General features: G+C 45.5%; 1 pseudogene; it reads left to right on the forward strand.

The window, feature by feature from the left end:
• Window positions 1-1,135: 1,135 nt before the first annotated feature.
• The window catches only part of LOC144752516 (coagulation factor XI-like), a 168,756-nt pseudogene continuing 142,271 nt past the window's right edge, over window positions 1,136-27,620 (forward strand).

The following is a 27,620-nucleotide window of genomic DNA, read 5'->3' on the forward strand; positions in this document are numbered from 1 at the left end:
GATAGAAGCCCTTTGATATTATCTTGAAGGTCAAGAATTCACCTTATACACTGACCATGCCCCTCTTGAGAGGTTTTCTCATAATAAATGTAATGATCCACACAATCTACGCTGGCTCTTGGCCCTAAAACCTCCCCATTTTAAAACCAAGCATCTTAACCTCTTCAGTGCGGCGCGAATTTCGCTGCAGTGCTGAAGGGTCATAAATCACATTGACTCATGACGGAAATGTTCCGTCATCAGCACCGGAGCACCGACGCTGATGACGGAACCGTTCCGTCATGAGCATGGAAGGGGTTAAAGGGAAGCAGAAGATTATAGCAGATTTGTTATCCTGATACCTAGCAGATGCATTTCATCCACGGAAGAAATTGGGGTGAAGGTATGTAAAGGGAACACATCCAGTACCCTCTACTTACCTGGCAGAGACAGTTGTAGCTCCAGTCCACAATTGGGTGGACTTCACGATAGATGCCACCTGGAAAATGTAAAGGACAAAGGATTAGAGGAAAGAAGTTAAAGGAACTATGGGGCATATTGCCAACGTTAAGCGATATTTATCCCTAACGATGCTTAGCAACGAATATTTTAACGCTAAGCATCGTCAGAAATTATCGCAGATAAACCTTGGTATTACCAAGGTTTATCGCAAATGCGATAAAAAGCGGCTGCAATGCATGAATATCGCTGAAAAGTCAGCGATATTCATGCATTACCGAGCTAATGCTCTTAGCCATGTTATCCACCTCCCATTGGATAACATGGCTAAGAACTGCTCAGGGCAGGTGTTAGTTTTTGGAGATATTCGCGCTTAGCGCGAATATCTCCAAAAGTTGGTAATAGGAGATAGCGATGTTAGCGACTGTTTCCAGTCGATAACATCTTGGCACGCCCACTTTGCATGTCATTAGGGATAAATATCACTGACATGCAAAGTGGGACCCAAGATGGTCACTATCTCCGCCTAGCTGTGACTAACTGGTGTTAGCGACAGCTAGGTAATAGGGAGATCATTTTATCTCCGCTTTCTTGGCTTTTAGAGCCAAAAAAGCAGAGATAAACCCCCTTGATAATATGCCCCTGTAACTTGAAAACACTGAAAAAAGACTTCTCCTTCCAGGACTATGGGCGGGCCATGGTAGTAAAAAGGAAGATGGATTGTATGGGACGGGCAAAAGCAAAGTCGGGAAGGAGCTCGAGGATGCTGCAGGCAAAGATGGAAGAAGGAGAGAAAGTGCAGCCACGACAGGATGGAGACACAGACGAAAGAAGAGCGCAGAAACAGCAAGACAAAGACACGGAGGAGAGCAGTGCGAGTGCCAGTGAGGTCGGAGAGATATAGGGATCCACTGTGAATACGAAGACCGAAGAAGTCACTGAGAGCTGGTCTGAAGAGTGGGAAGCCGCCAGACGTGGCGCAACAGCCTGCCTCAGCTCAGGAGCGTTATTGCTAGCGCCGTGAGTGGCTGGATCTGGAACTGGCTAGTAAAGGGTTGGGAGGAGGGAAGAACCTAAAAATACGACAACTAGACATTTTGGTTATGAACTTGCCATTTTTTTTATTTTCCTCATAAGAGTTTATTATTTCACTTATGGGGTGACAGTGAACATCATGTCAAATGCCCTGCCAATTCTTTATGCTTAAGGGCCAGTCCGAGGATTTGTTTATGGAGGGAAAGAGAGTGAGTGGTACCTTCACATTAAGACACTGGTGTTTTGGTGATGATGAACTCGGTTCTCAGAACCCTAATGCTTACCACCTTTGTTGTACTTTTTTGTTCGACGGTTCTGGCTGTGATGTCCAACTCTGGGTCCTAGAAGGAAGAGGGGAAACAATTATTGCTATGCCTGTCAAGAGTTCTACAGGACCTCACCATTGACACCACAATCTTATATAGAGAAATATATATAAAACAATGAATCGTATAATCCTGTTTGAGTACTCTTGGTCAATATACAGTCAAGATTATTAAACTAACAAAGCCTCTGAAGCCATATTTCTTCCCTTCCCACCCACAGGGGGACATGTAGTCATTCTTTTATGCTTCTTATTGCCAGGTAGAACCTGGTGGTAAGGAACAGTAAAACAGTATGTTAATCCCACTGCCATGGAAGGAGACTCCCATAGCGAGGGAGTATTACTTTTTTCTTAAAATTGTTTAAAAAAAAATATTTGGGGATTTTCTTTTCTTTTTAATTTCTGTATGTTTTTTATTAAAAAGTTTACAGATATGATACAATACAGTACAGTAATGATGCGGGGGCCCATACAGATGAGTCGCTAGATTCTCATCGGTGACAGGCGGCTTATCGTTTGTTGCTGATGCTGGTATCCATCGTAACTGTAGGTCCCAAGAGTGAAGAAGAGAGGAGAAGAGGAAGAAGGGGGGGGCTAGTGCAAAACCCCGGTTAGACGCTGCTGACCTCGTGTATCATTATCATGGTGTACGGCCTGTTATCTGCCTAGGGGGGTTTGTCCAATTCTAAGTGTTTGTCCAGGGCGCCCCACATCTCGCTTCTAGCTGTGTGGTTGGTTGAGTATTTTGCTGTGATATTATCCGCGCCTCTGAGAAAAGTCACCTAGTTTATCCATCTCTTAAAGGTGGCTTTACTAGTGCATTTCCAGGTCGCTAGGATTGTTTTGACCGCCACTGTGAGTAGAAGGTCTACCAGTTTGATCAGAAAAAAGAATACTGTTTGCTACAGGGTTGCGTTCTTTCAACTCGCCCTGTTACAAACAGTTAAATGTATTGGTATGAACCAGTGAAACAGCAGTTCCAGCCAATGCCTTTATAAATGACCACCTGCTTGGCGGTCATTTATAAATTAGGTGGGCGGGCTATCCACCATGGGGATGGAGCAATTTATTCCATCCGCATGGCGGACCTCTGCCCTCTGCCCTCATTTAAAACAGGCACAAAGTCGCTAACCCATTATGTCCAGTCAAAGACATCAGTAATTTAAACCTGAGCTCAACCTCTGTAGCCATGGCACAAACCAAACAGACTTAACTTAAAGAAAATGTGTAATACTTTAGAAGTAACAAACCTGTTAAAATGTCAAAGATACAACATCCCACTTCAATTTAGGAAAACAGAGAAATTTTTAATAAGCAAAATGACTCCAAAACAACGACATTTCAATAAGGTTAACTGGATATAATATTTTTCAAATATTTAAGTGGAAAATCATCCAAAACAAATGAAAGCACCAACGATGTGCCTGCTATTCTCTTTTGGAGGCCCAAAACCTGATATGGGCCCTGATTATGAGTTGGACAGTACTTTGGAAATGGCATTTGTGCAAGCAATGTGTGGCATATTCACCACAACGCTGTCCAATTACTTGTTACGCCCATGGAGTGGGGAATTACCCTGTATGAAAAGATTTAATGGATGTATGACATTACAACGCATGCTTTTACATCGCATGCTTTTACAACGCGGTTTTTACAACGCATAGCATTACAACGCATAGTGCTTTTAGGCGCTGGATAGTGATTTGTTTAATTTACTATTCCAACTCCAGTCCCCGTGGATAGTAGGGAAGGTGTTGGATAGTACATTAAACCCATTCCCTATCCTAGAGCGCCCCCCAGCGCAATGCGTTGTAATGGTTTGCGTTGTAAAAGTTGCGTTGTAAAGGCCCTGCGTGGTAAAAGTTGAGTTGAAAAGGTTGTTTACCGGATTTAATGGTTGGAAAACCACACAGAATGTCCAATTCGATTGGTTTCAACACATGCATTTACCACCCGTTCTAAGCCCACGGAGATTGTCTGGTGAATGGGCACTGAAGGAGGGACTGTGTGGAGTACGGGATGATGGAAAAGATAGGTTCTGGCAGGCCATGCCTCCCCACTAGAATTAAAGTGGAATGATGCAGCCAAAGCTTTATGCGATTTAGTTGTGCTGAAGTGCTGGAGGGTAAATTCTGCATCGGGGCAGACAAAGGCAGTCCATATGATGATACCACTATGCCTGACTCATAATCAGCGTCATAGTTCTGTAATTGTGTGCCCTCAACTCGACTCCCAAGCTGTGTGCTCTGTTGTTAGTTCACTGAATTTGCGCCTGACTCAGAATTAGTGTGCGCGCGCTTATGCGTGTGTGCGTGTTGCTCCATTTGTATGTTTTTTGCACTTGTACGTACCGGGAAAACAGCTGGAAAGTCGGATTTTATTGATAGAGCTATTGTTTGTACAATTCAAGCAAAGTGCATGAGGTTCATTCTGCTTTCAGAAAAACAGCTGAACACTTGTATTCGAGCAGCCAGCCTTCCAAAATACATATTTACTTTTGGTTCTAGAATTTTTATTGAAGAACGCCAATAAAGATTGCTTTGAAATATCGAACTGTCAAAGAAAGACGCATTTATTTGGGACATCGTTAAAAAATATTCTGCTTGAGGCGTATATATGCTGACAATGCTGGTAAGATTTATTTTTTTGAAATACATAATGTCCTTATTTGAAAAGCTGCGTTTCATCCATCTTTTCGCAAACCTGTAACTAATCTCAAAGTTCTTTTCCCAATTACTAATAAAATATCATAGATTAACGAAATTGTAACTTTTGGGACAGGGAACACTGTTATTGCTCAGCAGAGAGCATGGGTAAGATAAATATGAGCAATCAAGAATAGTGGTCTGGTTTATGACTGCAATTATATGTATTAGGATCCCATTTAGGAAAGAATTATCCGTGAATGTTAATCAAATGAGAGAAAACAGTTGTTGTCTAGGACTTTAAAGGAGAAATTGTGCATGGTACACATGCAAATCAGATTCCCTGAAGTCACAGCACACTAGATTTTATTTTAATGAGAATAGATTTAAAATAATTCAGAGAATGCACCCACCTACATCTCTCGTGTAGCAGTAGCTCACGCAAAAGATTAAAGGTGTTATATTAGTTAATCAATTATAAACAGAGCTTGCAAATTTATTGGGACTTTTTAAAACATTTTAAGCACTCTACTCCAACTACCTATGCAGGAGGCATAACATTCAATCAAGGCCGAATGGTCTGCTGTTTGCCACTCCCCCTTCACAGTGGAAGCAACCAGTTGCACTGGTGTCCTATTGAACTAAAACCTCCACAAACACTGGTAGCCTGGTTCCAGTACGTGTGTCCCATAGTGCTGTTTGGCTGTCCTCCCTTCTACAGGATAGCAAATGGATGGGACTCACCCTTTTTGGCAGGCCAGCATAGGTGAAGTTGACAGTTTGGGGTAGTGATTCAGCTGAGTGAAGATGACAGTCTGGTTTGCGGTTAGGTAGGAGTGGCAAATTTGGTAAGAACATCCCCCATATGGTGCATAGAAAGTAAGCGCAGAGAGCGAGCCTAAACACTACATGGGGTGTAGAGTCCTCATGCATGTGTGCACCTGCTTGGATATATCACTTGCCCCAATTTCTAGCGTACATGAGGCTGTTGGGGAGTGACACTAGAACAACAGCGCTGGAGGTGTTTTTGGTCACCATAGCACCACATTTGGCAACGACCTGCTGCACACATGGACTGCCTAACACCTCAATTGGTGCCGGAAGGTAGAGAGAGCTTTCACATGTATTTATTGCCTGTTATAGACTTAGCTGGTGAGTGCCATGGCAGCCCCGTGCCCCATATCTCAGTTGGAGATGCAGCAAGGGTCTGAGTATGCTTTCTTTTGAAGGAAACTTGTCAGCGCAAGTCTGGGAACAGGATACAACAAGCTGTGCACAAGCAATTTGTCGAACATGTGTGGCAATATCTAGAGCGCTGCATGTGTAAGACTGGAGTGGCAGACATATTGGATGGATTTCTTCACATTTACATGACATCTGCGAGTCAAGCATAGTGACCCTCTTAGGTGGATACATCTGGTAACTTAGCATGTGATGTTAAAGGAAGAGTACTTTCTGGTGATGGAAAGCATACTCTCTGAACACAGCATGGTGTGCACGGTGCACACAGCAGCCATCTTAGATTCCGGGGAAGATATGAAAGCATTTGCACAACGGTAGCAGGCACACCAACATTCAGAATTTCAGAAGACCTGCACTGGAAACGCATGGCTAGGTCACTCAGGGAAGAAAGATGGAGGACTGATGCAGCTGCGGCTCACAGGCACTGAGAGCGGCTCCCGTCCTCTACACGCCATCTGAATGAGAACATGACGGAGGCAGGAGAGTGGAAGAGAGGGAGCAGAGTACAGCGGTGAAGAAATAAAGGAAGTTAATTAAGGTGGACTTACCACTGGCTACATGAGCAAATGCTCGTTTTGGCAATGTAGGGTGTTTGGCAGCTTTGGTTTTCATCCTGACTAGCCTGCTGGCTTGCCTGTTCCCACCTCTCTGGATTCCGCTGGACTGGTCTGGCAGTAGCCCTGGCGCTCTCCCCAGACAAGGAGAAGGCCCCTCTGAAAACTGCAGCAAAAGCAGAATGCGCAGCCAAAGCCTTGGTTAACACAGGAGGAATAGGGATGTCTGTGGATGCAGAGGATCCAGTAGCAGGAGCGCCAAGGGGTGCTGCAAGGAAAGGGAGGGCCGCTCGGCCCCCACGCACGCATGGCTGGGCCCGGCCCCCCCTTGCCCCTCGCGATTGATTGGTCTGTCCCGCCGTAACCCGGGAGCGGTGTGAGTGCTTCTGGGTCAGGGGGTGCACTCAGGCGTGAGGGCGTAGCTAGGGAAAGGATCTGACACCGGTTAACGACCTTGCCATAGGCCCAGAAATTATTAGAATGCAAAATTGATGTAGGATGTTAGATTCGATTAGGAAACACGCTGTATTGGACATTTGTTAAGGTTAGCCCTTCCTTCCTGTCTACCATGCTGTAAATCTAATGTCTGAATTTTGCATTTAATAATTGTGTAAATAATGTTTATTTTCAAATTTTAATTTTGTTTTCATATTTTAATAAATACGGCCGCGGGGTCGTGAGACCCCCTGCCTTCCAATGAATTCTCTCGCCTGGTAATTACTACTTGGATGGTAAATATTGTTGCATGATGAGGGGGGGTGGTCGGTAGTCCCAGACCATGTTGAAAGGAGGCTCGTCGCGGGTCAGTAAGCAAGTGATGTGGCTGCTACAACCGGCAAAGGTGGTAGATTTGTTTTTGTCGCACACTCAAACATACGGAGGGTGCTGAACGAGCAGGGGGTATTGACCACATATGGAAGGGAATTAAAACTGACAATACAATGTCTCCAATTGACGCACTCGTCGAGGGAGGTAACAACGCCGTGGGCAAGGTCAGTCACAACTGTAACGACTCACAGTCTGAGGTGAGGGAAACAGAGGAACTGGCACCTGCACTAGGGCTTGCTAAGATAGACAGACCTGCCTCGGATTTGGGAGGCTGAGATAGGCAGTGCTAATGGCTCATGATGGATGGCAAGGAGGCAATGTGGGGTCGGTCTCACCTAGTAACAGCCCTGATTCTCTAGCTCACACAGCTGCTCAGAAATCACCTCAGGCCAATGAAGAAGGACATGAGGGACTCACAGCATATGAGGGACAACTGTTTAACATCAGCCACAGGGTTAAGATCCAGCAGGCTACCCTATTTGGGCATGGCAAAACAAAAAGCGGCCCCACGACTGGGGTCAAGTCCATCCCCCTGGGAATAAGAAGGAGAAACCTAAGTCAAATAGATTGAGGAAGAAAGGTACAGATTTGTACGGAAGCAACCGATATAATAACGCTAGCACTTGCACAAAGGTCACTCCAGATGGTAGCCCTATTCGTAAATGGGTTCAATCGAAAGGGGAATTAAAACCTCTGATCTCCCGGTTATCAAGCTCAGGCACGAGATCTGGGCTGGATCCTTGGACTCACTCTGCTTATTTACCGGTCCCCAGCCAGATACATTGTCTTTGCCTGCCTACGAAGCGCAAACCCCTGAATCACTTGAGTCTCCATCAAACCCAGACTTTGTCAGTGAAGGGAGGATACTGCTGGGAAACAACTGCTGAGGGACTCCTCAAACACTAAAGAGCCATCACTCTCTCTAATACTACAGGCATTGCAGGACCAAAAGGCTGTAGGCACAAGATCACTATGCGCTGGCTAGGTAAGACAAACTCAATATCCAGCAGTCCTTAAACAAGGTGTCCAGCACCGTCGGGGTACTAACCAGAGATACCGCAGAGCTGCAAACACGGGTCACAGCGACAGAAAAGACTACCACTGCAACCAGTAGAATTGTACAAACTTATGATGAGCAAATACTAGCCATGCAAACTAAAATTGAGGATTTGGGCAACTGGCAATGCCGTAACAACTTAAGGCTGTTCGGGGTCCCTGAAGGTAAGGAGTGCTCTGACCCTCGTGCCTATGTGGTCCAGCTATTCCAAAGTGCCTTCCCTGATCTGTCAGACTGGAACTGGGTTTGTCAAATCTCTGTCAAATCTCTGTCAAATCCAGCAAGCGCATAGACTGCCTATAACTCTGCTTAAGCCGAACTCTCGCTATCCCAGAACTTTTTTTATTTTTTTGGCAACGTTTTATTAAGGCAGGAGATATCTATCAAAGCTCAGCCTAGCACCCCAGTAGTGATTGATTCCTTCTCTATCTTTTGTCAGTTCAGACCTATGCTGAGCCATCATGGACAGATGCTGGAAGAAGAGACAAGTTATTGATCGCATAAAGGCTGAAGGTACCATGGTGTTTTTGCAAGAGCCGGCCCGACTAAAGGTCATAAAAGGCAGACACTAGCAGTTCTTCCTCACAGACCAGGAGGCTAAGCAAGCTTTAAGCCAATGGCAGTCAGAGAGGGCTCCTACAAAGATCTAGAATCCTAAGAATATAAGCACTTTAGATCTGAAATGAGGCCAATCGACACATTGATGTTTGTTTTCTCTCTTTTCTTACTTTTATCTTGATTCTGGGATGGCTCTACCTTTCTTCTCCATGGGGCACTTTGGTGGCGGGTGATGGGTGGACAAAGGGCTGCTCTGGGTGTGCGGTGGGCTAATAGCTGCCAATCCAAACAGCAGCCAATAAGGAGGATGATTCCTTCTTCACAATACTGGGGGGATGGGGGAGGAGTGCAAGAGGGCAAGGGGGGTCGGGTGCAGGGTAGATAATGGGTCCACATTTAAAAAACACAGTAGCGACACAGCTCATCAAGTCTTATGGCACAATCAGATGTATGTCCTGGAATGTGTTAGGCTTAAACAGTGGAGTTAAGCACCAATTAGTTCCGGAGGAGCTGAAAGCTTATAGACCTCATATAATCCTACTTACAGAGACACATTTAGCTCATAAAGATCGAGGCTTGCTTAAGCACCTTGGGTACCAAATAGTTATGTGCACATCACAGAGCACGTCTATTAGTGGTACTGGTATACTGGTTAGCAAAACATTTGATCACAGAGTACTTAAGACCTTGGCTGATCAAAGAGATAGTTGGGCATTGGCGCAATTGGAAATTAAGGGTACAAAGTATGTGTTTTGTGCAATATATAGCCCCAATGTCGATGACCCTGCTGTCTTTGACTTTAATATCTTAGAGTTATTAGATTGGCAAGGGGAGCGACTAATCATGGGGGATTTTAATTGTGTAGTGAAATATGCCATTGACTCCACAAATTGTGCAGCCACTCCTAGAATGGGGAAGGTAAGAGCTTCAATCTTCGAACTGGGGTGGTTGCACTCTTTAAAGGACACTTGCCGCTCACAATATCCAGAAGCTCCGGGGCATACCTACTACTCTGCTCCACATCAACAGTATTCTAGAATAGACATGGCTTGAGTTTCTGACAATGGACTGTCAACCGCTGACATGGAAGTATGCCCTAGGTTCGCATCTGATCACAACCCCATAAAATTATCTTTCCAGGTCAAGGCAGGGCTTAAAATACTTCAGCCCTTTCCATTCCAGTGCTACTTACTCATCGATGGTGACTACTTAGCCTTTATTCATAAAAAATGTGCGGATTCGCATGAGGATAATGTGGGGTCGGCTTCTCCTTCTGTGGGTTGGGCCGCGAGGAAGGCATATACTAGGGGGGTTACCCAGTTGTATATTTGGCAGCAAAATAGGGAGTGAGAGACTGCAGATAGAGTTGCTCTTCAAAAACTACTAGCCAGTGAACTTCGCCATGCACATGAAATTCGGTGAGGCACCCAAGATCAGGATTTTATGTATACCTCCCTAATAGAGGAACGGTTGGCTATAAGCAAGTTTTTCAGGGAGAAAGTTGCTGTGAGTTACGACAAGCACAGGTTGTTACAATATGAGTACTGGGATCAAATTAGGAAGGTTCTCTTCTATCAGTTAGCAGACAATCAAGCTAAAATACTGATAAAGGTCATCAAAGGGGAGAACAGAATACAACATAGCATCCGGAAGATATAGTCAAGCAATTCTCCATCTTCTATCAAAACCTTAATACACAATCAATCAATCAATCAATCAATCAATCAATCAATCAGTGACACTTCTAGAGCGCGCTACATACCCGTAGGGTCTCAAGGCGCTGGGGGGGGGGGGGGCCGCTACTGCTGGAACAGCCAGGTCTTCAGTTTCTTCCTGAAGGAGAGGTGGTCTTGGGTCAGGCGCAGGTCGGTCGGGAGGGAGTTCCAGGTCTTGGCGGCCAGGTAGGAGAAGGACCTTCCTCCTGTCGTCGCTCTTCGGATGCGGGGGACGGCGGCGAGGGCGTGGTTGGCTGATCGGAGGTGGCGTTTGGGAGCGTAGAAGTTGATCCGGCTGTTGAGGTAGCTCGGGCCTTGGTCGTGTAGGGCTTTGTGTGCGTGGGTGAGGAGGCGGAAGGTGATTCTTTTGTTGACGGGGAGCCAGTGAAGGTCTTTCAGATGTCCGGTGATGTGGCTGGTTCGTGGGATGTCGAGGATGAGTCTGGCTGAGGCGTTCTGGATCCGCTGGAGTCTCTTCTGGAGCTTGGCGGTGGTACCGGCGTAGAGGGCGTTGCCGTAGTCCAGTCGGCTGGTGACGAGGGCCTGGGTGACGGTCTTCCTGGTCTCGGTGGGGATCCACCGGAAGATCTTCCGTAGCATGCGTAGGATGTTGAAGCACGCTGAGGAGACGTTGTTGACTTGCCTGGTCATGGAGAGGGAGGAGTCCAGGATGAAGCCCAGGTTGCGTGCATGGTCTGTCGGTTTGGGTGCGGTGCCCAGGGCGGGAGGCCACCAGGAGTCGTCCCAGGCGGAGGGGGAAGAGCCCAGGATGAGGACCTCCGTCTTGTCAGAGTTCAGTTTCAGGCGGCTGGTCGTCATCCACTCAGCTACCTCTTTCATCCCTTCGTGCAGGTTGGCTCTGGCGGAGGCGGGGTCGTTGGTCAGGGAGAGGATCAGCTGGGTGTCGTCGGCGTAGGAGATTATGCTGAGGTTGTGTTTGCGTACGATGGCCGCGAGGGGGCTCATGTAGACGTTGAAGAGGGTGGGGCTCAGAGATGATCCTTGAGGGACGCCGCAGATGACTTCGGAGGCCTCTGACTTGTACGGTGGTAGGCGGACTCTCTGTGTTCTTCCGTCGAGGAAGGAGATGATTCATTCCAGCGCTTTGTCCTGGATTCCGATGTTGCTGAGGCGCTGTACTAGGGTGCGGTTGCAAAAAAGAACAAGTGATGGACTGAATGTGGATCAATGTCACACACTCCCCCAGTCAAAAGATCTGGGCCCAAATCCATCGTTTTTTTGCACTCCACACCACCCTGGGTCAGATAATGGCTTTATGCAAATCAGCTCTGACCCTGTTGCCCCATGGGAACAGTCCAGTCCGAACTACAACAGCCATATCTTTCCCAGACCGGAATCAAGCATCCGAGGACCGGACCGGTTTCGAGGTAACACCTCTCTTCAGCCCGGCTAGCTTGACTCCAAGTGGTGTGGAGTGCCTGGGACCCACGTCTGGGCATCCCCAGCGCACTTAGGGCGGCAATTGCAAAAAAGAACAAGTGATGGACTGAATGTGGATCAATGTCACACACTCCCCCAGTCAAAAGATCTGGGCCCAAATCCATCGTTTTTTTGCACTCCACACCACCCTGGGTCAGATAATGGCTTTATGCAAATCAGCTCTGACCCTGTTGCCCCATGGGAATAGTCCAGTCCGAACTACAACAGCCATATCTTTCCCAGACCGGAATCAAGCATCCGAGGACCGGACCGGTTTCGAGGTAACACCTCTCTTCAGCCCGGCTAGCTTGACTCCAAGTGGTGTGGAGTGCCTGGGACCCACGTCTGGGCATCCCCAGCGCACTTAGGGCGGCAATTGCAAAAAAGAACAAGTGATGGACTGAATGTGGATCAATGTCACACACTCCCCCAGTCAAAAGATCTGGGCCCAAATCCATCGTTTTTTTGCACTCCACACCACCCTGGGTCAGATAATGGCTTTATGCAAATCAGCTCTGACCCTGTTGCCCCATGGGAACAGTCCAGTCCGAACTACAACAGCCATATCTTTCCCAGACCGGAATCAAGCATCCGAGGACCGGACCGGTTTCGAGGTAACACCTCTCTTCAACCCGGCTAGCTTGACTCCAAGTGGTGTGGAGTGCCTGGGACCCACGTCTGGGCATCCCCAGCGCACTTAGGGCGGCAATTGCAAAAAAGAACAAGTGATGGACTGAATGTGGATCAATGTCACACACTCCCCCAGTCAAAAGATCTGGGCCCAAATCCATCGTTTTTTTGCACTCCACACCACCCTGGGTCAGATAATGGCTTTATGCAAATCAGCTCTGACCCTGTTGCCCCATGGGAACAGTCCAGTCCGAACTACAACAGCCATATCTTTCCCAGACCGGAATCAAGCATCCGAGGACCGGACCGGTTTCGAGGTAACACCTCTCTTCAGCCCGGCTAGCTTGACTCCAAGTGGTGTGGAGTGCCTGGGACCCACGTCTGGGCATCCCCAGCGCACTTAGGGCGGCAATTGCAAAAAAGAACAAGTGATGGACTGAATGTGGATCAATGTCACACACTCCCCCAGTCAAAAGATCTGGGCCCAAATCCATCGTTTTTTTGCACTCCACACCACCCTGGGTCAGATAATGGCTTTATGCAAATCAGCTCTGACCCTGTTGCCCCATGGGAACAGTCCAGTCCGAACTACAACAGCCATATCTTTCCCAGACCGGAATCAAGCATCCGAGGACCGGACCGGTTTCGAGGTAACACCTCTCTTCAGCCCGGCTAGCTTGACTCCAAGTGGTGTGGAGTGCCTGGGACCCACGTCTGGGCATCCCCAGCGCACTTAGGGCGGCAATTGCAAAAAAGAACAAGTGATGGACTGAATGTGGATCAATGTCACACACTCCCCCAGTCAAAAGATCTGGGCCCAAATCCATCGTTTTTTTGAACTCCACACCACCCTGGGTCAGATAATGGCTTTATGCAAATCAGCTCTGACCCTGTTGCCCCATGGGAACAGTCCAGTCCGAACTACAACAGCCATATCTTTCCCAGACCGGAATCAAGCATCCGAGGACCGGACCGGTTTCGAGGTAACACCTCTCTTCAGCCCGGCTAGCTTGACTCCAAGTGGTGTGGAGTGCCTGGGACCCACGTCTGGGCATCCCCAGCGCACTTAGGGCGGCAATTGCAAAAAAGAACAAGTGATGGACTGAATGTGGATCAATGTCACACACTCCCCCAGTCAAAAGATCTGGGCCCAAATCCATCGTTTTTTTGCACTCCACACCACCCTGGGTCAGATAATGGCTTTATGCAAATCAGCTCTGACCCTGTTGCCCCATGGGAACAGTCCAGTCCGAACTACAACAGCCATATCTTTCCCAGACCGGAATCAAGCATCCGAGGACCGGACCGGTTTCGAGGTAACACCTCTCTTCAGCCCGGCTAGCTTGACTCCAAGTGGTGTGGAGTGCCTGGGACCCACGTCTGGGCATCCCCAGCGCACTTAGGGCGGCAATTGCAAAAAAGAACAAGTGATGGACTGAATGTGGATCAATGTCACACACTCCCCCAGTCAAAAGATCTGGGCCCAAATCCATCGTTTTTTTGCACTCCACACCACCCTGGGTCAGATAATGGCTTTATGCAAATCAGCTCTGACCCTGTTGCCCCATGGGAACAGTCCAGTCCGAACTACAACAGCCATATCTTTCCCAGACCGGAATCAAGCATCCGAGGACCGGACCGGTTTCGAGGTAACACCTCTCTTCAGCCCGGCTAGCTTGACTCCAAGTGGTGTGGAGTGCCTGGGACCCACGTCTGGGCATCCCCAGCGCACTTAGGGCGGCAATTGCAAAAAAGAACAAGTGATGGACTGAATGTGGATCAATGTCACACACTCCCCCAGTCAAAAGATCTGGGCCCAAATCCATCGTTTTTTTGCACTCCACACCACCCTGGGTCAGATAATGGCTTTATGCAAATCAGCTCTGACCCTGTTGCCCCATGGGAACAGTCCAGTCCGAACTACAACAGCCATATCTTTCCCAGACCGGAATCAAGCATCCGAGGACCGGACCGGTTTCGAGGTAACACCTCTCTTCAGGGTGCGGTGGCAGACCGTGTCGAATGCCGCGGAGAGGTCTAGGAGGATGAGGGCCGCTGTTTCTCCGTTGTCCATCAGGGCTCGGATGTCATCGGTGGCGGCGATGAGGGCGGTCTCGGTGCTGTGATTGGCTCGGAAGCCGGACTGTGAGGGGTCGAGGGATCCGTTCGTCTCGAGGAAGGCGGCCATCTGCTTGTTGACGGTCTTCTCGATGACTTTGGCTGGAAACGGGAGGAGCGAGATGGGGCGGTAGTTCTTGAGTTCGGTGGGGTCCGCTGTTGGTTTCTTGAGCAGGGTGCTGAGTTCGGCGTGTTTCCAGCTCTCAGGGAAGGTGGCGGTGTCGAATGATGTGTTGATGATGTCTCGCAGGTGGGGTGCGATGACAGCGTCGGCCTTGTTGAAGACGTGGTGAGGGCAGGGGTCGGTCGGTGATCCGGAGTGGATGGAGTTCATTGTGCGGATGGTGTCTTCGGTGCTGATCGGGGTCCAGGCGTGGAGGGTGGTGGTGGGGGGTGGTTGTTCGGTCTTGGTGTACGTTGGTTGGTTGTTGAAGCTGTTGTGTATGTCCGCGATCTTGTTGTGGAAGTAGGAGGCGAGGGAGTTGCAGAGGTCTTGCGATGGGGTGATGTCGTTGTTTCCTGCGCTGGGGTTGGAAAGCTCTTTCACGATGTTGAAGAGTTCCTTGCAGTTGTGTGCGTTGTTTTCCAACCGTTCCTTGAATGCTGTTTTCTTGGCGGCGCGGATCAGCTGGTGGTGCTTCCGGGTGGCAAGCTTGAAGGAGGTCCTGTTGTCCGGTGTGGGTTCCCTTCTCCAGACTTTCTCGAGGGCTCGGCAGTTCTTCTTGGAGCTCTTGAGTTCGTCGGTGAACCACGGGGCTTTCTTGCTTCCGGGTCTGCTGGGCGGGGTCCTCAGCGGGGCGAGCTCGTCCGCGCAGTTGCTGATCCACTTCGTGAGGCTGTCGGCGGCCTGGCTGGGGTTCGTTGAGCTGGCGGGAGGGTGCTGGCTCAGGGAGGTGGCGAGCTGGTCTGCTGTGATCTTGTTCCAGCTTCTGCGGGCGGCCTGTTGCTGGTGGTGGTGGGTCGTCGTTCTCTTGAAGGTGAAGTGGACGCAGCTGTGGTCCGTCCATTGAAGCTCTGTGGCGTGGCTGAAGTCGATGTCTGTGCTGGAAGAGAAGACTGCGTCGAGTGTGTGTCCGGCGAGGTGGGTGGGGGTGGACACCAGTTGCTTGAGTCCCAGGTTGGTGAGGTTGTCCAGCAGGGTGGTGGTGTTGCGGTCGTTGTTGTTCTCCAGGTGGAAGTTGAGGTCCCCCAGGAGGATGTAGTCAGCGGAGGGGAGGGCATGCGGGCTGACGAAGTCGGCGATGTCCTCGCTGAATTGTGTGCGTGGTCCAGGGGGTCGGTAGATCAGGGTGCCTCTGAGGGTGGTGTTCGGGTTGGTGTGGATCTGGAAGTGCAGGTGTTCGGCGGTGGTTAGGGTGTCGTCGGTGTTGGTCGTGATGCGGATGGTGTCCCTGTGGATGATGGCGATGCCTCCTCCCATCTGGTTGGCGTTTCGGTCCCTCCGGACGATCTTGTAGCCCTCTGGGATAGCGATGGCGATGTCGGGAGCTGAAGAGGCGTTCATCCAGGTCTCCGTGAGGAAGGCAACGTCAGGGGCTGTGGCGTCAAGGAGGTTCCAGAGTTCGATGGCGTGTCTGTGGACGGAGCGGGTGTTGAGCAGGATGCACTTGAGGTGGGTGCTGCTGGTGTTCGACTTGGCGGGTGCTGGTGCGCGGCAGGTCCGGATGCAGGTGAATTTGCAGGCGTGGCAGCTGAACGGTCCGTGGGTACGTCGTGGTGTGGCTTGATGGCATTCTTGGAGTCGGCCGGAGTTGAGAGCGGTGAGGGTTGCGGCGGAGTACGTCAGGCGGGTCGGTCGGGGTCTTCGTGGGCCAGGGGTCCTGGCGCTGGGCGCGATCCGGTCGCGGACGGGCGCAGACGGGCTTACCTTTGGCGCGCCTTCGGCGCACAATCGGCGCGCCCGCTGCGCGTGACCGCTGCGCGTTCGCACGGTCGCCATATAAAGGCGAAGTGCGCGGGTGGGCGGAGCAGCTGGGAGGCGGGAGCGGGGAGGGAACAGAAGGAAAAAAGGGGCGGGGTCTGCGTTGGTGGCGGGAAGCGGGGAGCGGGGAGGGAAGACGGAGGGCGGCGAGGTAGGCGGGCAAACAGGAAGGACGCAAGCTGAAAAGTAAACAGGCACTAATGGGAAACAAAAACGCTAACACGGGCAAGAATACAGTTGAACAAGCACAAATGGCGGTCAAAACAAAAACAAACAAGAATGCTAACACGGGCAAGAATACAGTTGAACAAGCACAAATGGCGGTCAAAGCAAAAACAACGCAAGCGGCAACAGAGTCAGACGGCAGCAGAGTCAGCCGGCGGCGAGGCAGGCAGCGCGGCAGGGACAAGGCTCAGGGGCACACGCAGCAGCTGGTGGCCGTGCGGCGCGGGGGTGTCCCACAAGTGGGTCACCCCCGGGTCACAAAAGGTGGTGCTGGATGAGACAGGAATTCAGGAATATTAAATGGGGAATAAGCTGCCACGTTTGAGGGACGAGGACTTGGCCTTGTTGGAACAAGAATTTACGCATGAGGAAATCGTTGAAACAATACTTGTGTTACCAACGGGGAAATCGGCCGGGGAAGACTCAATCTCAGATGAGTTCTACGAAGCCTGCAAAAGTGTTCTTTATCCTCTATTGGGAGAGGTTATTCAACTTATAGGAGCAAGGGGCTTGGATTCTGAGTCATGGAATATTTCAAACATAGTCTTTTACTTGAAAAAGGACAAACCACCCGAGGAGTCTAGTTTTTACCGGCCTCTATCCTTCATAATTGCGGATGCCAAGATATTCACTAAACTCCTGGCCACCCGGTTGGCTCCCATGATGCCAGGCATATTTTCTGGCCAGCAGCATGGCTTTATACAGGGAAGAGATAGCACCACTCACGTCAACACCGCAGCGGGTGCCTTTGACTTTGCTGGGAATTCAGCGCTGAGCTTGGGAATTGTCTTGTTAGCCGCAGAAAAGGCTTTTGACTGGGTGGCTTGGGACTATTTATGGGCAACACTCACATCATTTGGATTGAGCAAGGTGCTGCAAATGGATACATGCTCTGAATAGCCAACGTCAGGCCTAATTGTATTATGCCAGCTTGCAAACCTCTCCATTTCCAATTTGTTCAGTGTGGCACCAGACAAGGCTGCCCTCTTTCTCCTCTTCTTTTAACACTATAGATTGAGCCATTCATCAAGGCGCTGCATGCTAACGCACAAATACTCCCTTTGACCATAGGGCAGCGCCAGCTGAAAGTCACCGCTTATGGTGATGACATAGCCGTTTTTACCACCGGTCCAGCATCTGCAATAGAAGCTATTGAAACAGAAACTAATAAATGAACGTCAATAAGAACCAAGTGCTTCTTAAGTTCCAGCCTGAATGACCTATTTCAGGTGTCTGCTCGACCGCTACCTACTTATGGATACACATCTCTCCAAAGATGGAATGTATAAAGCACTAAATTACAATCCTTTGCTGGAAGTTGTAACCAAGCAACTGAAAAGTTAGCAAAAGCGTCCAATTATTATAACCCAGAAGTGGCAGTGGAATGTCCCCCACTGACCATGTGAAGGAGTAAGAGAGGTCAGGTGAGGATACCTCCTCCCAATTCAAACTGCATTCACAACATTGAGTTTACAAGAAATTTGAGAGGTGCACTCGATGGCGTAAATAGTGAAAAAGTTCAAGAAGTTTGTAAGTCTTCTGTTCTTTCTTTATTGGATTCTTTTATTCTCTCTTTTTAAGATACATAGGCACAGCCAACGCGTTTCGTTCCCTTTAGTGCCTTGGGAATTTCGTCAGGGCTGTATTGTGTAAAATTGATTTGGAAAGGAATCCAAGTGCGTTCTTCCGTGGATGGCAGGCAGTTGTGTTTGGAGGAAAAGCGAAAGTGTATCCTGGCTCCCAGCGAGGGGAGGTCCGTGACGCCAACAGTTCTCAGAATTAAAGATGGGCTTGTTAATAAATGGCGTCCATACGAGTTACCATGCAAGTGTAAGTAGTCTGATGCAGGACCTATGATAGGGTCTCCGGCGCTGCCTACTCCTCCGTGTTCGTGTATTCACAACATTGTATCCAAACCCATGTGTGGCTCCCAGAGTCCATCTGATACTCCTTATGGTGGTATATACCGCTAAAAAGCGGAAAGGAAAAAATGTCCTTTTGTTATTCAACCCTCACACACCCTATTGGTGTCATGCTTCATCATCGGGTTCAACCTAACTCCTAAAGGTCAGGGTAGGCTTGACCGTATTTCAGGGAGCTCATAGGAAATGTAAGCCAGGGGGAATTAAAGATAAAAATCCTACTGCACCTCTGAGGTTTCCCTTTATTGGTGGTGGTGTAGTGGATATTAAAAATGTAAAAACTGGTCTTTTTTGGAAGTTATGGTCCTAAGACCCTATTAGATTGCCAACATGTTTCAGCCCAAAAATCAAATGCCAAAAATAGTCCTGGGCTTTCGTCAGGGCACAATGAATATTTCCTCCCTGAAATCAATCAGTAACAAGATTCCTTGCCTATATATACATGTTGAAGGTGCAGATAGCTGTAACCTTTGTGACAAAAATTATAATAAATGTGGGGAGAATACTTATCTCCCGTCGTCTGTTATTGGAAAAATCTGCCCAATTTAGGTGAAATGCAATTTTCAACAGGATCACGTATGGGTAGCCTTGTAGTCACACTTATGCCAAAGGTCCTGCCCCGTGGATAACCTATTAGGTATCTTGTGTTCCCAGGCTTTCTGCTTTTTAGCGGTATATATCACCATAAGGAGTTTCAGAAGGCCTCTAGGAGCCGAACTTGGGGTTGGATACAATTTTGTGAATACAATAAGCTTCCAAATAGCATATTGGGGAGGTGTAACATTATTAAAATGAAAATGTTACCAACATTTTAAACATACTCTGGTCAATTCCACTGCGTTTCCCTAACTCCTTCTTTAGTAAATTAGATGGTGTCTTGAGCGGTTTTATTTGGGGGTACAAAAAAAGACAACGGGAAATAGGGCCAATGAAATTGCTGTACAACCAGGGGGGGCTAGAACTCCCGGATTTCAAAATGTACTATTGGGCAGCATTCGTGTGGTGCCTCCATAGCCTTCTGAATCCAGAAAAACAAGATTTGTAACATCGGCTGGTTTTGGGGCTGATAGTCGAATGATTTCATATAGAATCAATGGCCCTAACTATTTTAAACACGTCCGCTTTAAGGCCATCAGGGATTGTGTACACATATGGCAGAGAATTGTTGCAAGGTGTTCTATCTCTCTTTTCCATGATAATATCCCCTTATCGGGTAAGCCAATGTTTCTGGAGGTATTTCAGGACCCTGATAGCAGGCGGTGGCAAGGTACTATGGCATTGATCATCTGGCGGGATATATGACCTTAATGGTTTTCGGTCATTTGAAAGCCTGCAATTTGCATTTGATATTACTCGTCAGATGTTCTTTAAATACCTCGAGCTCAGGGATTATTTATGAGACACCACACACTACTAACAGTATCAAGATCCACAGTATGAGAATGTTTGAAAGGGCAGAATCAGAGGTCAGCAATCAATATGATGTACCAATGCTTGTGCCAGTTTAGAGTAAACAGCTGCGAAAAACTAGCAGCAAAATGGAGAAGACTGGGAATAAATTTCACCTGTGAAGAAATCGAGACAGCGTTTGGTGCTATAGAGCGATCGATACACCATGTCAGTCTAAGATTGCAGCATTTCCATAGGATCTGCTTATTATACTATACCCCAGAGAGGATTCCTAGATGGGCTCGAGGGCAGGGGGACAAGGATGGGGACTAGGAGGAGACCACTGTAAATGCACCAAATGTGGTTTACATGCAGCCAGCATGGTGCACATGATCTCTACTTGTCCTGATTTAATGAACATTTTTGGCAGAAGATAACATATGCCATGAAGCAAAGATTAGGGATCGACTATACTCTATCCGTGGCTGAAATCATGCTGGCTACAATGAGGCTAGTCATGGTCATAGATTTATAATCTCAATAATGCTGGTGGCATCTTGACTTGCTATATTCCGTCGTTGGGAATGATATGCATGAATAGCAACCTGCCTATTTTAATTTGACAGGACACACTCAGTAAATAATAAAGTGATTGCCACAGGAGTGTGTGTGTCAAATTTAATCACATTTGGACGCAACGTGTGATGTGATCTATGCACTTCACTGCACCTAAGTTTTTCTAAGTTTCATTTGGACACTTTTTCTTTTGAAAGAAATGACCACCTATGATGATAAAAGTGGGCACAACTGGTGAGTACCTACCAGTGATCCCGTTGGTGGTGCGCACGTGAGGGGTCATTTTGTTTTTTTCACATTTTACTTTCTTTTTTCACAAATATATTTGTGTTTCTCACTACGTTTTCCTGCTTATTCAGGATATCACTGTGTGATTGAATATGCATGGAGTCCTTTTGAAAATACTTCAGTGTTTACCTGTTGGTGGACTGTCAGTTGAAAAAATATGTTTTAATAAGAGGCAAAAAACATGATGCAACTACCTCATAAAGAAAAGGAAAAGAGGAATGGATGTGAAGTAGAAAAATACAGTAATTTGCATAAGTTTTAGAGGTAGTGTTTGGAAATTAGACGCCTCAGAAATCAGGTCTTGGTGTATGAATTGCGATATTCAGGGCCTGGATTTCATCTAAACCTCCCTCAGTAGTTGAATGGTGGGCAATAGTGAAAGAAACTTTTGAAAGGGAAAAGGCCCTGGATAGAGCAAGGGGAATTGGCTCCCTGCAGAAATTCCACTGCAGGGTTATTAAACTTACCAGGATTACTTATTAGAATAGGGCCCATTAGTAGCAAGGTCACATATTTTAAACCTGGTTATGTTATGACCTGGAATTATTTGTAAAGTACGTATGTATTATTGTTATTATTAGTGCTTACTGCTATCCCACATTTTTACAAAGAATGTCTTGGTGTTCCTTTTTTGACAATAAAAAAAAAAGGAAACGCATGGATAAAGGTAAAAGACACACCAATATTGAAGTTACATAGGTTTTAACAATGTAGGAAGATGTCTCCTGGTGAGTGATAAGCTTTCTAGGTTAAGTAGTACCGGGAAAAACGTCATGGTGACAAATATCATCACATTTCTGGTCAACAGGGTTAAATGATGGCCTCACCTCTTGTTTGGGAGATACAGGGTGACTTCCCAAAGATATATGGTGTATTTCGCTAGGCTATTGGAGTGGAAGCAAAGTTGTAGTGCTATAACTTCTACTTTAGCAGTAACAGTGATACTTATTCTGGTTCACAACTGACACAGATAAGTTGAGTTTATGATTATTATACAAGTTGTTTTTAACAGAAGAGGAAATTGGAGACTGGTACGCCAACTCAATCCTTCCTTAGCAGCCCAGGTAACCCATCCATAAAATGAAATACATGGAAACAAAATTGTGAATTACACTAGAGTATATGGAACTAACCTTAGTGTAGAACAGAAATACTCTTTGTTATAGCTTTGTTTTTCTTGATTTGGTCAGGAGGTATTGGAAACCCTCCCTAATTTGAGTGCTATTGAGGGAAGAAACTTAAATGCGTTGAAACTTGTATTGAGAAACTGCATCAACATTATTTACCCCATGTTAGCACACTGATCTAAAGATACCATTTATATATGGGAGAACAAGACATCACAGAAACAACAGAAGAGTATACAACTAGTCTGAGGAAGCTGACTGCCACGTGCAAATTATGTGGTGCAATCGATGAGAGCATCATGGATCAGTTAGTATTTAAAATGTAGCAGTGACAAGATCAGGGAGGAGTTGTGGGTAAAGGACGAAACTACGTTAGAAGAAGTCATGTGCATAGGTAAAAGAATTGAGCAGATGAAGAAATGCGCAAATGAATTAAGCAACTTGAAACAAGAGGGGAGTTGAAAGAAATCTGAAAAGTCAGTATGTGTGATCAAAGAAAGCAGTAATGATAAAAGAAGAGTGAGAAATTTGGATTTAAAGGAGAATGTTTTAGTGGTAAGCAAGATCACAAAGCAAGTGATAGTGGCTGTCCTGCCATATCAGTCAAGTGTCAACTGTATAAAAAAAAATTACATTTTGGAAAATGCTGTAGGAGCACAGAAAAGGATAACGACAAAGGAAAAGTGGTGCATGAGCTGATGCAAGATGCTGGGATCTAAAAGACTGAAACTTTGAGTTCTAGTGGCAAATGTGGGAATTCTAAACATGAACATCTTTCAGCTCTGGTTAAAATAAATGATGTTGAACTATTGCTGAAATTTGATTCCTGTGCTTATTTGGCTATCATTTAAAAAAAGTGTTCAAAGACCATTTTGGTAGATATGTACAACTGGATTAGGTGAATATTCATCCAGGTTTTACAGCTGATATGGAGTTTGCGGGGCATACTGGTGTAGGGAAAGTTTATAAATCACTTAAGGGTAATATTCTAATTGGATGGTCCTATCAGAAATTATTGTTGGTCAAGTTAGATACCAATTCAGAACCACAGGTAAGTGTTCAGGACACGCACAAAAAATAATGAAAGGCTTGGTATGCATGCATACATGGTATGGAACAAAATGCATGTGGAAGCTTTGATCCTCGTAAACTCCAAAAAAATGTGGAGAAATGGAAAAAGCAATGCTTCAGAAACAGCATATAAATGTACATTATTTATGCTGTTTTATTTTTTTCAGAATGTTTTTTTCCTTACACACAAAGCTGTGAGCTGGCTGAACCGTAAGTACACGGTCTGGCAATTTTGTGGATTCAGGGTTGGATGCGCCTTAGCGTGCGTAGACCGCCCGTTTCACACATTTTGGTCCTGACGAAAACCTTTAAAAAATTTTTTCCAAGGTTGAAAGATGTTGACCACTGTTTTTCACATAAAACACTGATACTTTTTGGCCAGTTAAGCCAACACGAGTATCTCACTTTGTTTTTAATCTTTTGTCTTGTAAACTCTTGAATACATTTTAGGGAGTATTACAAAAAAATTTTTAACTTCACTGATTCACTGTCACACTTTCACCAAAACAACCTGCTCTGCTGTAGTTACAGGCATTGAAGCACACCTAAATGGCACTCGGCCATTGTGGTGGGCCCCAATGATGAAGCATGTCACCAACCAGGGTGGTGAGTGAGGGGTTTCTTAAACAAAGAATGAATTCTTCCTTTGTTATATTTCTCTCTCCACTTCTATGAATCACTAGGACATTCTGTCCTGGGGATACTCCCTCTTGTGTTTTTGATATATACCCCCAGGGGAAGTGGAGTCCTATCCCAACAAATCCCTTACTCTCTCTTTGTTTATATGCGCGGAGTGTTCAGGACAGCCAGCAGCTCACCACACACTATGTCAAAGAGTTTCCTCAACTGTTTCAATAGCACCTAGGTAGTCTAAAACGATATAAGCACCACTTAAATCTTAACAAGAATGTGGTGCCTGTAGTAGCTAAATATGACACATTCCTGTCAGAATGTTAGAGAGTGTGAGGAATGGAATACAGAAATTAGTTGATATGGGTGTGATTGAACCAATTGAAGCCACTGAGTGGCTAGCAATCATTGTAGTGGCAAAAAACAGAATTGAGACATTAGTCTTTGTGTTCACTTGAGGGGAATCGTTCACGGGGTTATGGTGGATGCATTTTCCCTTTCTAACATTCAGGAGTTCGGAATGACCTTAACTGGGGCAAATGTAATAATCACACTCAGCGTGACATCAGCTAATCATCCGTATGAAGAGTACCTGGTCTCACAAGATCTAACTGCAATTTATATCACAATTGGATGCATATAATTTCAAAAGGCTACGGTTTGGTCTTATATCGGTGACTTCAGTGCTCCAGAGGGTAATATCAGATGCTTTTAAAGGACTTTATAGGTTCAGGCATTACCAGGATACACTGCTGCTATTTGGGAAAGATAAACAAGAAAATTATGTAAGGGTACAATTAGTGTTAGCAAGATTCGTGTAGTCAGGTCTCACTCTGAAAGTGGAATATGTGTATGCATGAGGAAGACTATCTGTGTCATTTGCTTACAGCTACTGGTAATTTGCCAAATAAAAAGAACTTCTGGAGACCATTATGAATCCAGAGCAGCCAAAGTACAAAGATGAGTTGGTTTCTGTTTTAGAAATGACAAAATATTACAACAGGTTTGTCCAGAATTATGCAAAGAAAACTGTGTGCTTAAGGTATCTCTTAAGTAAGAAAGCTGTTTTCATACGGAATTAGGAGTGCAAGAAGGAATATGAAGAGGTGAAGAATAATTTGAAAGATGCTCTCTGTTTAAAAACGTTTGTCCCAGGTGATGAGACAATCAGAGTAAAGAATGTAAGTCTAAAAGGTTTAGGAACTGTTTTAATCCAGAAAAGGAAAGGAGTGGAAGAATTAATTATGTCTGCCTCCAGAGGTTTGAAGGAGGCTGAGAGAAATTATTCAATTATTGAACGTTAATCTCTTGGAACATACTGGGCATTGAACAAATTCAGAATTTGTGTGTGGTTTCACTTACTTCAATGTAAGGTCTGATCACAAACCTTTGAAAGAGGAAGGGTGGGGGTGCAATTTCTGCATGGATATGGAAGGGGAATTTCTATGCAAGATTTCAGCTTTCTAATAGTAGTAAAATAAAGTTTATTGTATTAATCAAACATTACAACAAATAAATATAAAACATCACCCATGACATTAATAGGCATTGAAAATTTTACAATTCTGCAATTCTAACACATAGGCTGCCAAATTCCGTACATTAAAACCCAAGCAAATGTTATCTTTACATTTCAATATAGTCATACAATTAATCCATATATAGTCTTGGGAGATACTAGAGTGAGCTTTTCCAATTTCTACCATTGGCAGTACTAGTCTTGTTGTTCTTAATATTGACTGAAGGTTTTACGACTTTCCTTCCCTCTTACTTGCCCTACTGTCTGTCTTTTTTTCCCTATCTAATAAAGTGCTGAGTGCCAAAAAATGTCAGCATTGCATAGAGTTCATAGATTTTGCACACCAAAAACTTTGTTCCAAAGGGATATCACATAGCTATTTCGATAATTACGTCTTCTTTTTTTCCTTTAGTCACATAAATAAAGATCATAACATCATACAGATAATGCTTTATATGCCTGATCTAGATACTTTATTAACATTATTATTGCAGTGATTTCTCTGATTCTAAAACAATATCAAACTGCTTCCACAGTTGCTCTAATTTTTTTGTTTTTAAACAAGCAAGGTAAATGATATTTTCCTTAAGAACAACAGTTTTGGCAAGATACATGCGATATGCATAAGGGATTCAACTGCAGTGTCACAGAGATGACAGGCAGTTTTGTTTGTAAACACTGGGTTCCATTTCCCTTCAAACTCCCGAATCAGAATATATACCAGTCTAAACCTTAAAAAGGTATTTCTAATGTAAACAGGCAGGTTTAGCTCTAAATGTTCTTGGCTCCTTGCTGTGTAGGTGTCGAATAGTAGATCCACACATTTGTATTTTACGACTTGTGTCAAGCCTGAGTCCCAAGTTTAATGGTGAAAGTATCACGAATACAATTTTTCTGGGTTAAACAATTCACTTTCCCCACTATCTGTGGATCAGGAATATCATAAGATTCTAAACCAACCACCACAGTGTGCAATTCAATATCCTTGTACATAGATTTATTCAATTCTTGGTAAATTAGATGTTGTAATGAGGTTGCGTCAGGTTTTACACATTCGCAGATTTCATTCACTGTGCTTCCATAGTGGAGTGATGTCAAGGATTTTCGGCTTAGTTCCAGTGTGATAATGCAGTGAGGTGTTACCGAACGTAGGTGCAATAAGTTACATACACATGGCATAAAGATTTTCTCGAGACAGGAAATCATCACTTTGTTCATTACCAGAGATGCATGCAGTAAAAAGGCTAGGAAAGCCAGACTAGAGACACTGAAGGAGGAAGCCTGGAAACAACTTCCGCATGCTTCTTCTACAAAAAACTCAAGGTCATTTTGGAAGGTAATTAATGCCCCGTTTCTAAAATCATCCCTTGACCCCAACGTAGACAGTCATGTGGATGAAGATTCATGGGTGGTTTACTTTTCAAAAATATTTGGAACTGGGAGCGAGGGACGGCAACTGCCCATGAATATCATTAGTCATTCATTAATTCAAAATCTTTATTCGGCTATTAAAGAATAAAACAGCCATAAAAGTACATACAATAAAATACATCGGAGAAGAATAAAAAGCACATAACACATACTTTACAATACCATTTATTAAGAGCAATTAATTCCTAAATTATAACAAAATGCTTTTCCTTATATTGATCGACGTCAGGATGAACAGGGTGACATTATAACATGTTAGTGGATCCTGTAATGTCACCAAAAATGTCATAGCTATTTTATGGGACCTAATATTATGGGCAAAAACCAGGGGCTCCAGATAAAAAATTCTAAATTTATGATAACAATTTCAGAATACTAGAAAGTGCAATGTGCTTTGTTTACATGTGTTGTCACACGGACAAGGTACCAAATCTGCTGGGTGTGATTTTATTTTGGGAAAAGCAACAAAATAGTGGGCAATACCACATCTCAATCTCAATAGCACAGAATGGTGCTGTAAATAAGTCACATGTGACAAATAGTTATTGGCTTCCTCCTTTAACATAAAAGATTTATATAAGGCGATGGTCAGTTTATTTTGCTCTGACTTTGCTCCAAGATCCCGCCTTTGTAGCAGGAAGGAGTCTTTGATCTCTTACTTGCTAAAGAACAATATTTTAATATGGTCCAACCATACAGATATATTAAGCAAATTTCCCAATGTGACATTAATATAAGATAACCAGAATTTTTTTAAAACATCATTCAAATTTAAACAATCTAAAATAATTGACCTGGTAAAAGTAGTCTTTTCCCGTCTCCATATTGTATACCTATAATACCAATGGCCAAGCCATTAAGGAGTCCACTAAAAATTGAAGCCCCACCTCATGATGTACAATGGTATTTGAAACGGAGGATGGTAAATACAACAGG

The sequence above is a fragment of the Lissotriton helveticus genome, chromosome 5_1 (assembly GCF_964261635.1).
Source record: "Lissotriton helveticus chromosome 5_1, aLisHel1.1, whole genome shotgun sequence".
NCBI classification, from domain to species: Eukaryota; Metazoa; Chordata; class Amphibia; order Caudata; family Salamandridae; genus Lissotriton; species Lissotriton helveticus.